The following is a 13,002-nucleotide window of genomic DNA, read 5'->3' as shown; positions in this document are numbered from 1 at the left end:
TGTCACAGCAGAGAAAATAGGAGAAGCAAAGGCATGGAAGCACAGGACACATAGAAGTGAAATGAGGGATATTGGATTCCCAGTTAGTGGTCCTCAACTGGGAGTACCTGTCAGAACAGCTTGGGAAGCTCTATCAAATTTCAGAAGGCTGTGATGTACACTCTTGGCTAAAAACCTTAGATGGCCTCTGAGATTTTGTCTGTACCCTAAATAATCACCACACCACCTCACAAAAGAGCACCAGACCCAAAAACACAAGTTACTGCCATTTAATCCATGTTGGAGCCCAAGTAACAAGAGTACTTACTGTCTGTGCTCTGGATGGTGATTTGACACTGATTAATGACCTGATCATTAGAAAGCCAAAGGGAATTGCAAATGAAAATAGAATTAAAGACATAATCTCACCCATTAAGTTTTCCCTAGTTCATTTTTTAAATAAAAAAATTAGGTTCACCCAAGTGCTAAGGTGCCTCAGGTGAGGAGCTGATGATAATTAGTAATTATCTGAGATGAGATCCAAGATATTTCATAAAGATGGAAATAATAACCCTGTCGGAAATGGAAATCAACTACATGGGGTAAGGGGGAGGGGACTATAAATCCAAACATAATATTCAACTTGTCTTCACCTCAGAGAGTTTCCAGCTGTTTATGACGTTCTGCGGTGATTTGCCAGAGATGAAATGTATTTTTTAAAACTCTCCTCCAGCCAGCAGAACGAAAGCCTCAGAGCCATATTCTCTTTCAAGAAGTGTTGAGCACTTGTGAAGTCTGCAGAGAAATAGTAGAAAGTGTCTGCTTTCTTGTCAGTTTCAGTGAAAGTTTTTTTTCCCTTGTAACCCTAGGATTGATCATTATTCTCTAAGTGAGCTAGTGGAAGACCAGATCAGGTCTCTTATGGGTGGAGACGGCACTTGCTGAGATGCTGCAGGCTTTAAACTTATCACGTCAAGGCCAGCAGTTCAAATCCAATCCTTGCTAAAGGCAGAGGTAATAAAGGAACACGTGCTTATGGAGAGCCTGGGGAATATATGTGGTGAGAAATGATTGTGGGAAGGAAATGCTCACATGCATGCGTGCGTGCGCGCGCGCACACACACACACACACACACCCCCAACCTGAAATGTACAAGGCAATCTGCTGATAGTTATCTCACCAGAGTCTCATTAGATCAGAGACTCCTTGAGAGCAAGGACTGAGGATTTTGACTTCTAAATTCCCAAAACTGTTGAGTGAATTACTGAATGGCGTGTTGAACCCAAAAAGACAGTGGTTGGTATGTGCATGTGGCAATGTCTTTCCACAGTCACCCCAGACTGCCTAAGGTTTGCCCAGCAGGCCTCACACCTTCATGCTCTGCCCTGGGGCTGTTCTCTTTCCACTCTTTCTCTGCCTGGAATGCCTTCCCCCCATACCTTCGATGCAGCCCCTTGCCTTTTGAAGCCTATCAAAATCCTTCTTATTCTTTACTGTCCATCTCAAATGTCTTTTGAAAATCATTCTCCAAGCAGATGGGAGCAGGGCATGTTCTTGGAAATCAAAAAGATTTGGGTTTGAATTCAGTGCTACCTCTTTTAAGTTCTTGAATGAGTTACCTCAGTTCTTTGTGCCTCTGTTTCCTCCACATGGGTTTTGGGGAAGATTTAATGTTATAACATATATATGGCACCTAGATCGGTGACCAGCACAGGATAAATTATCAGTAACTGTTAGCTCTCTGAAACCCAGTTCAGTGCTTTAAAAATGTTAGGTCCCTCTGTCAGTACATTCTTTAGTGTTTCCATTAGTGTTCTTCCCTCACCCCCGCCCCCTCACCAGAGTCCCTCATCAAGTGTAATTGCTCCCTCCTCTGTTGGTAGTACTTTGTTTATGCTTATTTTCTAGCACTTGGTATAAACTAACTTGTGCTATAACTCATCGTGTTTCCCTCCCTCTTTGGCTAAAAATGCATCAAGGGCAGTATCTCCAGCAGCTACATTAGGGACTAGCTTAGGACAGACATTCCATAAATGGTTATCTAATTGAAACAACATTTAACCCAGCTTTCCAGGAGGCAAAGTGAGCATGTAATGTGTCTTCTCTCAACCAGTGCTGAATGGTCTAAGTAGCAAGAAGGAAATTCCCCTGCAATTAAATGGTTCAGAGTTGATTGCTGTCCATGCAACCCAAGTGAGCAGAGCCCCTCCACTTCCAGATGTCTTTGTTTCTCTCACTTCCAACTCAGCCCCTGCCAGAGGAGCATTCCCATGAGGGTAACTCGATATATGGGGTTTTTTTTTTTTTTTCTGATCTGATTAGAGTGTGAAATACTTTCTTTGGAGAAAGTGCACAAGAGTGAGGTTTTCCTCTGTTTTTGCAAGGGATAGAAAGGAAGAAAGAGGAAAATAGAAGCCAGAGGAAAATATATTGTACCCCAGGAAACAAACATATATAGCCAATGCAACAGATGCTGTCCTGAGTTAGAACCTGAGCCATAAAGGACTCCATACCTTTGCATTGATCCTAGGAAAATAACTAAACAGAAGCAAAAGCAAAAAAAAAAAAAATCTCTTCCCCAGAAGCTATTCTTTGATATCTGTACTAATGAACTGGAAGCAACCTACAAATTCAACCCAATTCAACAAATATTTACTGAATTGCTAAGTGCAGAGGCACTGGAGTTACAGAGATAATGGTGAAAATAGACTTTCAATCTCAGTCAGTTCTTCTATCTACTCAATTATTTTCATCTTTGGGAAAAGCACAGTATTTCAGTAAGTGTTCAACTAAGAAAGCAGAACTACTCTGAATTATGGGATAAGGGGTTTATCGTAGGAATTGGAACTTGTACAATGTGGGAGGAGTTGGGCCAGTGGAGCTCTGAAAGTGGACCAGTGGAGTCACCAACGGATCCAATCCTAGAAGTCACCAATCCTAGAAGAAGCCAAGGACACCAAGCTACAGAATGGGACTGTGATGGGGGAGCTCATGGAGACGTCTCAGGGGGTAGTCTGTGGGTGCACAGCCAAATGTCTGGTGGTGGACTTGGAGTTACGATTGACCAGGAGAGTCAGCAGTGGGAAGACCAGGGTGTGGAGTGGAGGAGAATGAAGACAAGCTAAAATGTGCTGGCACCTCCATGTTTGCCTTCAGACCCACAACTTCAGAGAGCTGCACCTTCTGATTCACTTCTGCTTCCCAAATCTCAGGCAACTATCGTTTTTTTTAACCAAATTTAACCTAGACTCATACAGTTGCAGCTTAACCAAGCATATACACATAAATTTCTTCCATCATCATAAAGTCATTTCTGTCTTGTCCCAATTTTCTACAATGGAAAAAGAATAGCTTTTTAAGTCTAATGGGTCCGAGTTCTAATCCTCCCTAGTTGTATGTCCTCGGGCAAATTACATTTCTGGATCTTAATGGATCGAGAGCCCTTGCTCTGTGCTACCAGAGCATTCTGTGCTTCTCTCTGTTGTAGCACTTATTTCATTTTCTTGTCATTATCTATTTATGCATCTATTTCCTCCACCAGATCACAAGCTCAAGCACAGGGATGATATCTGATTCCACATTATAGTTACGGTACCTAACAGCCTGGCACAGAATGGATGCTCAACAGAAGTTTGCTGAGAATGAATCATTGAAATGGAGAAGAGAAACTCATCAGACTATCAGGCTAATAGTGGAGGCTACCACAAAGATGTTAAGGCAATGAGACCCTTCTCTGCCCCTATTACATTCTCAGCACCCTGTAAAAACAGGCTCCAGACACTATTTCCATCCACAGCATCCATCTTAAACCATTCCAGTTCCCAACCTATTTTAATCACCCTAATTCCTGGCTTCTGGGCTTGTCTTCTCTTTATCACCTATAATCACCTCCTGGACCTATTACTTGAAATGTTCAGGCCTTTGGCTCTCTGTCTTGTCTGAATATTTATCTTCTCCTCTGTTTAGTAGAAAGTATTTCTATTGGGTTGACCAAAAAGTTCATTTGGGTTTTTCCATAACATCTTATGGGAAAACCCAAAGGAACTTTTTGGCCAACCCAATACTTTCTTGCATATTTCTCACCGTCCTACCCTAGGTTCTCATATCAGAGACTATAAAAGTTCCTACCTTCAGGGAGTTCTCAGGTTGGTGAACAAAAGACAAGGAAACCAGCAATTCCAGGACAGTGTGGTAAGAGGTCTGGTTGAAGTATGTACGGGGTACTGTGGGGGCAGAGAAAGAATGAAGAGCACCTGATCTTACAAAGAGAAAGGTAGCTGTTAGAAGGATGGGTAGTTTGATCTGGGTCTTGAGAAATTGTAAGAGATTCTCAGGCAGAGAAAGGGAGGACAAGCATTGCAGACAGGGACCAACATTACAGAGAGATCAAGGTCCGGGCAGGAGTGACAGCTGGCTTGGTGCAGTGGGAAGAGCATAGAAACATAGTTGGTAAGTGGAGGGAAATGAGCCAATGTTTTAAAACTGGGAGATTTTACGTAAAATTCTGGATCTCCAGCTTCTGTTGAAAAATCAGAAGATCTAGCCATTACCACACTCTCATTCTCACATGAGCCGAGTGTTGTTTATCCCTCTTAAATGCCAAAGGTGTTTTATAACTTGCTAGTCTCCACCACACCGTTTATCATCACACTTGCACTCATGTTTTTCTTTAAGAGAACAAATATTTCTTAGTACCCATGTCTCTGTGAAAAGTGGGGGAAATGGAGGTTAGATCACAAGGGCCATGGCAATGAAAAAAAAAAAAAAAGGAATACCGTGTTTCTTTGTGGATGTGAAGAAACGTGTATCTGTTGGAGAAATGCAACTTTCTCTTAAACCCAGGCCCCTCACTCATTTATGTTGCCTTGCAGGGGTTTGCTATATAAAGAGCGATGACTTCATGGGGCTGCCTTACTTTTCGTAAAATCTTGCAATGTTCACAGGCCATCAAGAAGGAATGTGCCGGGAGTGCTTGTCTTAAAGGTGTAGGAGACATGTGCACGTCTGGCCAGAGCTTGTCGAAGAGAAGCCAACACTGACTTTCACAGCCTCGAGTAGGTGATGAATCAAGTAGAAAGAAATTGAGAGGGCTCAGAAAAGAGCTTGTCCATGGCCCCAAAGGCAGCTAATAACAGGAGTTCTCTGCAGCTGGTGACAGCATGGAGGAAATGCAGTGCAACCCCTGCTTCCAGAACCAGAGCCATAAGACCAGGCTGCCCCCAGTAATCATGCAGAACTGGCCCAGCTTCTCAGGAAGAGGGTTACTGGATCCTTCAGAAACCCCCCAGTCCTCACATCCTGGGACTGATGACCCTGCACTTCCAAGTACTGTCTAAGGCCTCCAGCCTTCCCAGAGCCTGAAACTCCTGCTCTGAGCTCCTTGCAGCTGGCTGAGAGGCTGCCTCAAGCTCCTTTGGGGCCTGCTGTCTTCAGTGATAATTCTCTGCAGCTTGGCTCTGGCAGTCTTACCTCCTCTCTCCGTGTAACTGATCCTGGTCCTCTGGCTCTGTCAGCACCTCTGCTGTGTGCAGCGTGACATGTGTGAGCCTTGAGCTGGGTGGGAACATTCAGAGTGAGGTGTGAGTTTCTTCCCAGGTCACTGAAGCTGTTTTCTGTGGTATGCAAGACACTTGGGCTCTGCTAATCAGAAAGTAGTGCCTTCATTAGGTGGTAAAGGAGAAGGGGGTCCCTTAAATCTTCAGACTGGTCTTCCCATCCCCATCTTTTCTTACATCAATTCTGCTTATACCTGCCGAAATAACATATACTAAATCACAATGCTGAGCATGTTGTGTTTCTGATCAAAAGCCTTCATTGGTACTCATTTACTATCAAATTCAAATCATTTTCCCTGGCATGTTGAAACTATCTCAGAATGATCCCAAAATGCTTTTCTAGGTTTCTTGGTACCTCTCAGGTAATTATAGACTGTTCAGAAAAGGAATGGAACCTTAACTGTTATTTTGTCTAATCCTGCATTTGATCATAAGAATTCCCTTCCTGGCACCCCCGATTCGCTACCAGGGGATGATGCAAAGTAATTTCTTACTGGGGCAGTTGGAAACTGGTTAGGTCCATCCAGGTAGAACTAAATACCTGGGACAAAAGAGGAATTTTATATACAAAAGCATTAGTGTTAATCCAGTTGTCTCTCTTTGGAGGCCAGGCAATCACTTAGAACAGATGTCATCAAGCCATAGTGGCAGGGAAGTCTCAGTCTGCTGGTAACGGGGACTCATAGGTCTGGGTCCCTTTCGATTGCAACTATGCGGCCTGCACCCTGTGACTGCCTTTTCTCTTCCTGATGGGGGAACATCATACCGTAAGTACCAGCCATCATGGATTCAAGTTTCTGAGAACTTCATCCCAGAAATTGGGAAGCAATGAAATCTGAAGGAATAATCATGGTCTTGGAGCCAACCAGACAAGATTGGGCTTTGATTGTCTCACATAAGTATGATGTGGTTAAGAACTTTGGGACTTTCCTGGTAGTTCAGTAGTTAAGAATCTGCCTGCCAATGCCAGGGACACAGGTCTGATCCCTGGTCTGGGAAGATCCCAATGCCTTGGGGCAACTAAGCCCATGCACTACAACCAACTGGGCCCACACACCCTAGAGCCTGTGCTCTGCAACTAGAGAAACCACCATAATGAGAAGCCCACACACCACAATGAAGAGTAGCTCCCACTCACCATAACCAGAGAAAGCCCATGAGCAGCAAAAGACCCAGGACAGCCAAAAATAAATAATTAAAAAAAAAAGAACTCTGGCTCCAGATTTAGACAGAGCTAGTTCAGACACTACTCTACTATCTCTCTGACTAAGGACAAGTTACCCAAGTTCTCTGAGCCTTCATTTTCTGATATGTAAAATAGGGACAATAACACCATCATCACTGATTTTTAGTGATAAGTTATTAAGTACATGTGTACATGTATGCAGTACATGTGTACCAGTTAGAATGTTTTCAGTTGCAAGTAACAAAAACTACAAGTGGCTGAAATGATTAGGACAATTTATTATTTCACAGAACAAGAAATCTAGAAATAGGGAAGTTCCAGGATTGGTTTATTCATAAAGAAATCAGATTCACTCCATCTTTATGCTCTTTCAACCTCAGCTTACAGGCTTTCCTAGGTTGGTCTTCCTCATGATCATAAAATGACTGCCACAGTTCCAGGTATCACATTCTGACACTACAATGTATAAAAGCAAAAGAGGGTCATTTATTTTATGTTTTTTTAAGAGCAAGAAAACCTTTCCCTGATGTTATTATAAAACACACTGTCTCTCCCATTGAAGTCTTTATGCTACTTCCTCACTGATGCTCCATCTCACACTTTTGGCTGAAGCTGGGTCATAAGGCTGCCTTTAATCTAATCACTGACAGAAGGGAATAGAATCACCATGATTGACTGGCTCGGCCAGTCAGGCTGGAGATAGAGTCCTCTTTTCTTAGGGATGGATATCTGAACAAAACTAGGATTCCATGAGTAGAGAAGGGGTGAAATAGTTGTTATGTAGAAAACCAACAGTGTCTGTCATGAAACCTGACATGTGATAAGCATTAAATATATGTTGGCTATTGTTATTAACTCTTATTAGCTGTGTGAACTTATTCAAGTCACACATCTCCTAGAATGCTAATTTTCTAGTTTGTTGGATGGTTATAAAGTTAAATGAGATGGCATATATAAAGTCTTTGGTGCTCAGTAAATGTAGCTGTTTATTACAATTTTGTACGTAATTATTGCCAGAGGATTTGAGCAGCAGGCTGAGGTCTCCCACAAAGGTTCCTGTGGTTGACCCCGGCCTGAAAAAGTCAAAAGCATGGGCACTAGAAGCAGTTCATAGGTAACGTCCTCTAGTTGTGATTGTTAATTTGCCAGCCTTAATCCTTCAGGAACAATGACCTATGCCTTTGTGACAGGGGACCCTATAAGAAATGATTCTGCTAAGAGGCCCACTGCCCTGACGCCCTTGCCCCAAGAGGGCACTAGAGGCCTCCCCTGCTCAAGGGATTGATGATCTAAGACTAACAACCCATCTACCAACAAGAATAGATCTCACTTCTTGGCCTTTGAGTCCTCAGCTTAAGAGTGAAGCTTGATGGGCAGAAACCATCTTCTCGCAGCACGTAGAACTATAGCTTTGTCAGATCCAGGCTCTTATCCCTGCTCTAGCACTTACTGGTAGTGTGACATTAGGCAAAGTTCTTTCTGAGTATCATTCTCCTCCTCTATGGGAGAAGGCAATGGCACCCAACTCCAGTACTCTTGCCTAGAAAATCCCATGGACGGAGGCGCCTGGTGGGCTATAGTCCATGGGGTTGCAAAGAGTCGGACACGACTCAGTGACTTCACTTTCACTTTTCACTTTCACACATTGGAGAAGGAAATGGCAACCCATTCCAGTGTTCTTGCCTAGAGAATCCCAGGGACGGGGGAGCCTCGTGGGCTGCCGTCTATGGGTTCGCACAGAGTCAGACACGACTGAAGAGACTTAGCAGCAGCAGCAGCAGCTCCTCCTCTATAGAATGGGGATGATCATATAATATCCATTAGAATTATGGTGAAGACTAAATTAGATGGTGGCTATACATGCTGCTGCTGCTGCTTAGTCACTTCATTTGTGTCTGACTCTTTGCAACCCTATGGACTGTAGCCAGCCAATCTCATCTGTCCATGGGATTCTCTAAGCAAGAATACTGGAGTGGGTTGCCATCCTCCTCCAGGGAATCTTCCCAACCCAGGGATGGGACCCAGGTCTCCTGCATTGCAGGCAGATTCTTTACCACTGAGCCACTAGGGAAGACCAGTGGCTATACGTAGTGCTTATCAAATTGACTGAGGCTTAATAAATGATGCCTATGTTCTTATAAGTGATCCCCTGGAGAAGGGAATGGCAACCCACTCCAGTATTCTTGCCTGGGAAATCCCATGGGCAGAGGAGCCTGATGGGCTACAGTCCACAGGGTTGTAAGAGTCAGACATGACTTAGTGATTTAAAACAACTAGAACAATGTTCTTATAAGTACTCACTATTTGCTGATGGATTACAGAGGGTGAATTTGTGCACATATGCACTTGAAGACAATGATAATTAGCCTAAGTCCAGTGCTTACACTTTTACAAACTGTGTTTTTCCAGTAGGGGTAGAAATTAGCCTTAGCTTAAATTTTACACATGATGATACTGAAGCTCAGAGAACCCAAGATTGGCCTGGATCACACAGCAAATTAATGGCAGAGCAGGGATTTGAATCCCAGTATCTCTGATGCCAAAATCCCATGCTCTTCCACTGACCCATCTTTCCCTCCTACTCTTCTCATTTAACCTCCTCTCTGAAAGCAGAGACCCTCACTAACCACACCTCCCATGTCTCTCCCCACAGAGGTCTCTCTAGCCTCTGAGTTCCATGAGCACTTGCTTGAACCTCCCATTGATTCACACTTAAAGAGAACATGCAGTTAGCCAAGCCATACACTTGGGCTCACCACCACCCTTCCCTCTCTCTCTCACTCTCCATGTCTAATAGGTTACTAAGGTCTGGTTAATTCTGCCTTTTCAATAACACTGAAATTCTTGAATCCTTCTCTCTTCCTACTCCCACCACCCTGTTTCAAGCCTCCAACATCTCTCTGAGTAATGCAGCCTGGAGTAAGGCAGCAACCTCTTAACCGGTTTCTTGGCCCCCGTGCCATTCTCTAGAATGACATTTCTGACAGAGAAAGCCGATCATGTCACTCTTACACCTAAAATTCCTCCAGAACAGGTGTCCCTGCTCACCAGTGCAGCCTCATCTTATATCACTTTCCCTTCAAATTCTGGTTACTGGTCACTGCTGTCCCTGAAGAGACACGCTATATCTCCCCTCCAAGACTTTGCACATGCTACTTCCTCTGCCAGAATCAATGCCAACCCCACCCATATGCTTGTCTGGAACACCTCTCCTCATCCTTCAGGATGAGGTTCAGGAAAGCACCCCCTCTTTCTCCACCTCCTATTCTCAACTCAATTGATCCTGAAGCGCCTTGCACTTGCTTCTAACATTGATCTCCTTGGATTGTACCTTTTTTTTTTTTCTCTCTTTCTATTAAAAAAATTTTTTTAATGTGGACCATTTTTTAAGTCTTTATTGAATTTGTTACAATATAGTTTCTTGTTTTATGCTTTGGTTTTTTTTGGCTGTGAGGCATGTGGGATCCTAGCTCCCCAACCAGGATTTAAACCAGCACTCCCTGCATTGGAAGGCGAAGTCTTAACCACTGGACCACCAGGGAGTCCCTTTTTCTTCTCTATCTTTACCACTAAATTGTTGGGGCTTCCTTGGTGGCACAGACAGTAAAGAATCTGCCTGCAGTGTGGGAGAACAGGGTTCAACCTCTGGGTCAGGAAGATCCCCTGGAGAAGGGAATGGCTACTCACTCCAGTATCCTTGCCTGGAGAATTCCTTGGACAGAGGAGCCTGACGGGCTATAGTTTATGGGGTCGTGAAGAGTTGAACACGACTGAGCAACTTTCACTTTCACCACTAGATTGTAAGACCATGAGTTGAGGGCAGGGTCCCCCAACTTATTCATTGCTCTATCCTCAGACAAGTAGGGTGTTGAAGTTTTATCACTGCACTGAAGTCTTATCAATGAAGTTGCCATGGGTGTCATGGGGAGTCCCACATAACACCACATTCACCTTCCCTCCCTCGTCATCCCCAGAATCCCAGCTGTAACAAAATAGCATTATGACTTACTTCCTTGGGAGCCTTCCAGCAAGTGGAGTATTTCAATAAACAAACAATAAAAGCGTAGAACAAATGGGAGAGAGAAATGCAGGCCCTCAAGAGGAGGATTGAAATCAGACTTGGCAAGAGGCTGTGAATGTTTTCTAAGGCTGATAGATTTATGATTGAGAATTTTGTGTTTCCACATGGACCTTGCCTGCCTCTATTATGCTAACAGCCAAGGCTAGACATAGAATGAAAGTGATTTGAAGGAGATGGGAGACCTAGATTCTTCTGACTTGGAAAGAACTTTGAGTTTGTGCATTCCATCTTCAAACATAGGGTCCTAAATGGTCCTAGGGGATACAGATGCTTTTATGCACACGTGTGCTGCTCTCTGTTCTCCCTCTCTTTCTCTCTTACAATACACACACACACACATACACACACACACACACACACCCTATGTAAGGAGTGATTAAAAAAAACTTGATCATATAAGCACAAGCTGGAGTCAAGATTGCCAGGAGAAATATCAATAACCTCAGGTATGCAGATGACACCACCCTTATGGCAGAAAGTGAAGAGGAACTAAAGAGCCTCTTGATGAAAGTGAAAGAGGAGAGTGAAAAAGTTGGCTTAAAGCTCAACATTCAGAAAACTAAGATCATGGCATCTGGTCCCATCACTTTATGGGAAATAGATGGGGAAACAGTGGAAACAATGTTAGACTTTATTTTCTTGGGCTGCAAAATCACTGCAGATGGTGATTGCAGCCATTAAATTAAAATACGCTTACTCCTTGAAAGGAAAGTTATGACCAACCTAGATAGCATATTCCAAAGCAGAGACATTACTTTGCCAACAAAGGTCCGTCTAGTCAAGGCTATGGTTTTTCCAGTAGTCATGTATGGATGTGAGAGTTGGACTGTGAAGAAAGCTGAGCACCGAAGAATGGATGCTTTTGAACTGTGGTGTTGGAGAAGACTCTTGAGAGTCCCTTGGACTTCAAGGAGATCCAACTACTCCATTCTAAAGGAGATCAATCCTGGACATTCTTTGGAAGGATTGATGCTAAAGCTGAACTCCAGTACTTTGACCACCTCATGCGAAGAGTTGACTCATTGGAAAAGACTCTGATGCTGGGAGGGATTGGGGGCAGGAGGAGAAGGGGATGACAGAGGATGAGATGGCTGGATGACATCACCGACCCAATGGACATGAGTTTGGGTAGACTCTGGGAGTTGGTGATGGTCAGGGAGGCCTGGCGTGCTGCAATTCATGGGCTTGCAAAGAGTTGGACACGACTGAGCGACTGAACTGAACTGAAGCTTCTTTATATTAATATTTCTGGATCTCAGGAGACTTTGGGCACTTCAGATTCTCTTATTTGTCTGAATCAAACCAAATCTCTCTATTCTAAATCTCAGGATTCCATTCCTTCCCATTCATGCCCTCACTTTCCTCTAAGAAATCTGTGAATTCCACTAACATTTTAATTGGGCAGTCAGAGAATCAAAGTTTGTATCTGATTTTCAATTATATTTGTCCTGAAGCTATAATAGGTATAAAATTATTTTAGAGTCATAGTAGAAACTCTCCACTTCTCTCAGTGTGCCTACAACTGGAGAGTTTAGAACTCTGAGCTTATGATTTTCTTCCAACAAGCCTTCTGGTGCAGTCAGAAGCAGCCAACCTGTCTCAAAACCCTTGTAGTCACAGGTCTCACCATAACAATAATTTCAGCAGCATGATCTGCTGAAATTTGTTCTCCCAAAGACTGGCCACCAAAAGGCAGTTCATCCCAGGTAGTCACAGGTGATAGGTTTTTAAAAAAATTCTTTTTGTTTTAATTTCGCAGGTGGTGGTTTAAGTAACTCTTTTGCTATTGCAAGTTATGGATCACTAGTTACTGGAAAAGGCAGTCCACCAGGGGCCCCAAGGGTCTCTGTAGATCCTTGTTAGGTGTGCCAGACTTCGAGGACTATCCATGCTCGGACTCTGGGTCATTTCTGCAACTAGTCTCAAAGACAGTGAAGTAGACCAAGATGACCACAGCATGACTGTTGTACAGCTCTTCTCACTCCCTTGGGGAAGGAGACTGGCTTGTTGGTTGCTTGTTATAAAAGGTTCTGAGCCCTTACCCAGGGCTCCTCAGTGACAGTGCAAATCCATTGGTGTGTAGCTGCCATCTAGGCCCATTGGATTGCCCCATGGGACTTCAGGGCAATAAAACCAGCTGTATTATGCTATTGTTCCTGCTGTTTGCCTGTGAAATATACTGTCTTTCTCTGTTCCACTG

This window comes from Bos indicus, chromosome 15, assembly GCF_029378745.1.
Source record: "Bos indicus isolate NIAB-ARS_2022 breed Sahiwal x Tharparkar chromosome 15, NIAB-ARS_B.indTharparkar_mat_pri_1.0, whole genome shotgun sequence".
In the NCBI taxonomy this organism is placed as follows: Eukaryota; Metazoa; Chordata; class Mammalia; order Artiodactyla; family Bovidae; genus Bos; species Bos indicus.
Note: the sequence above shows the minus strand (reverse complement) of the source record.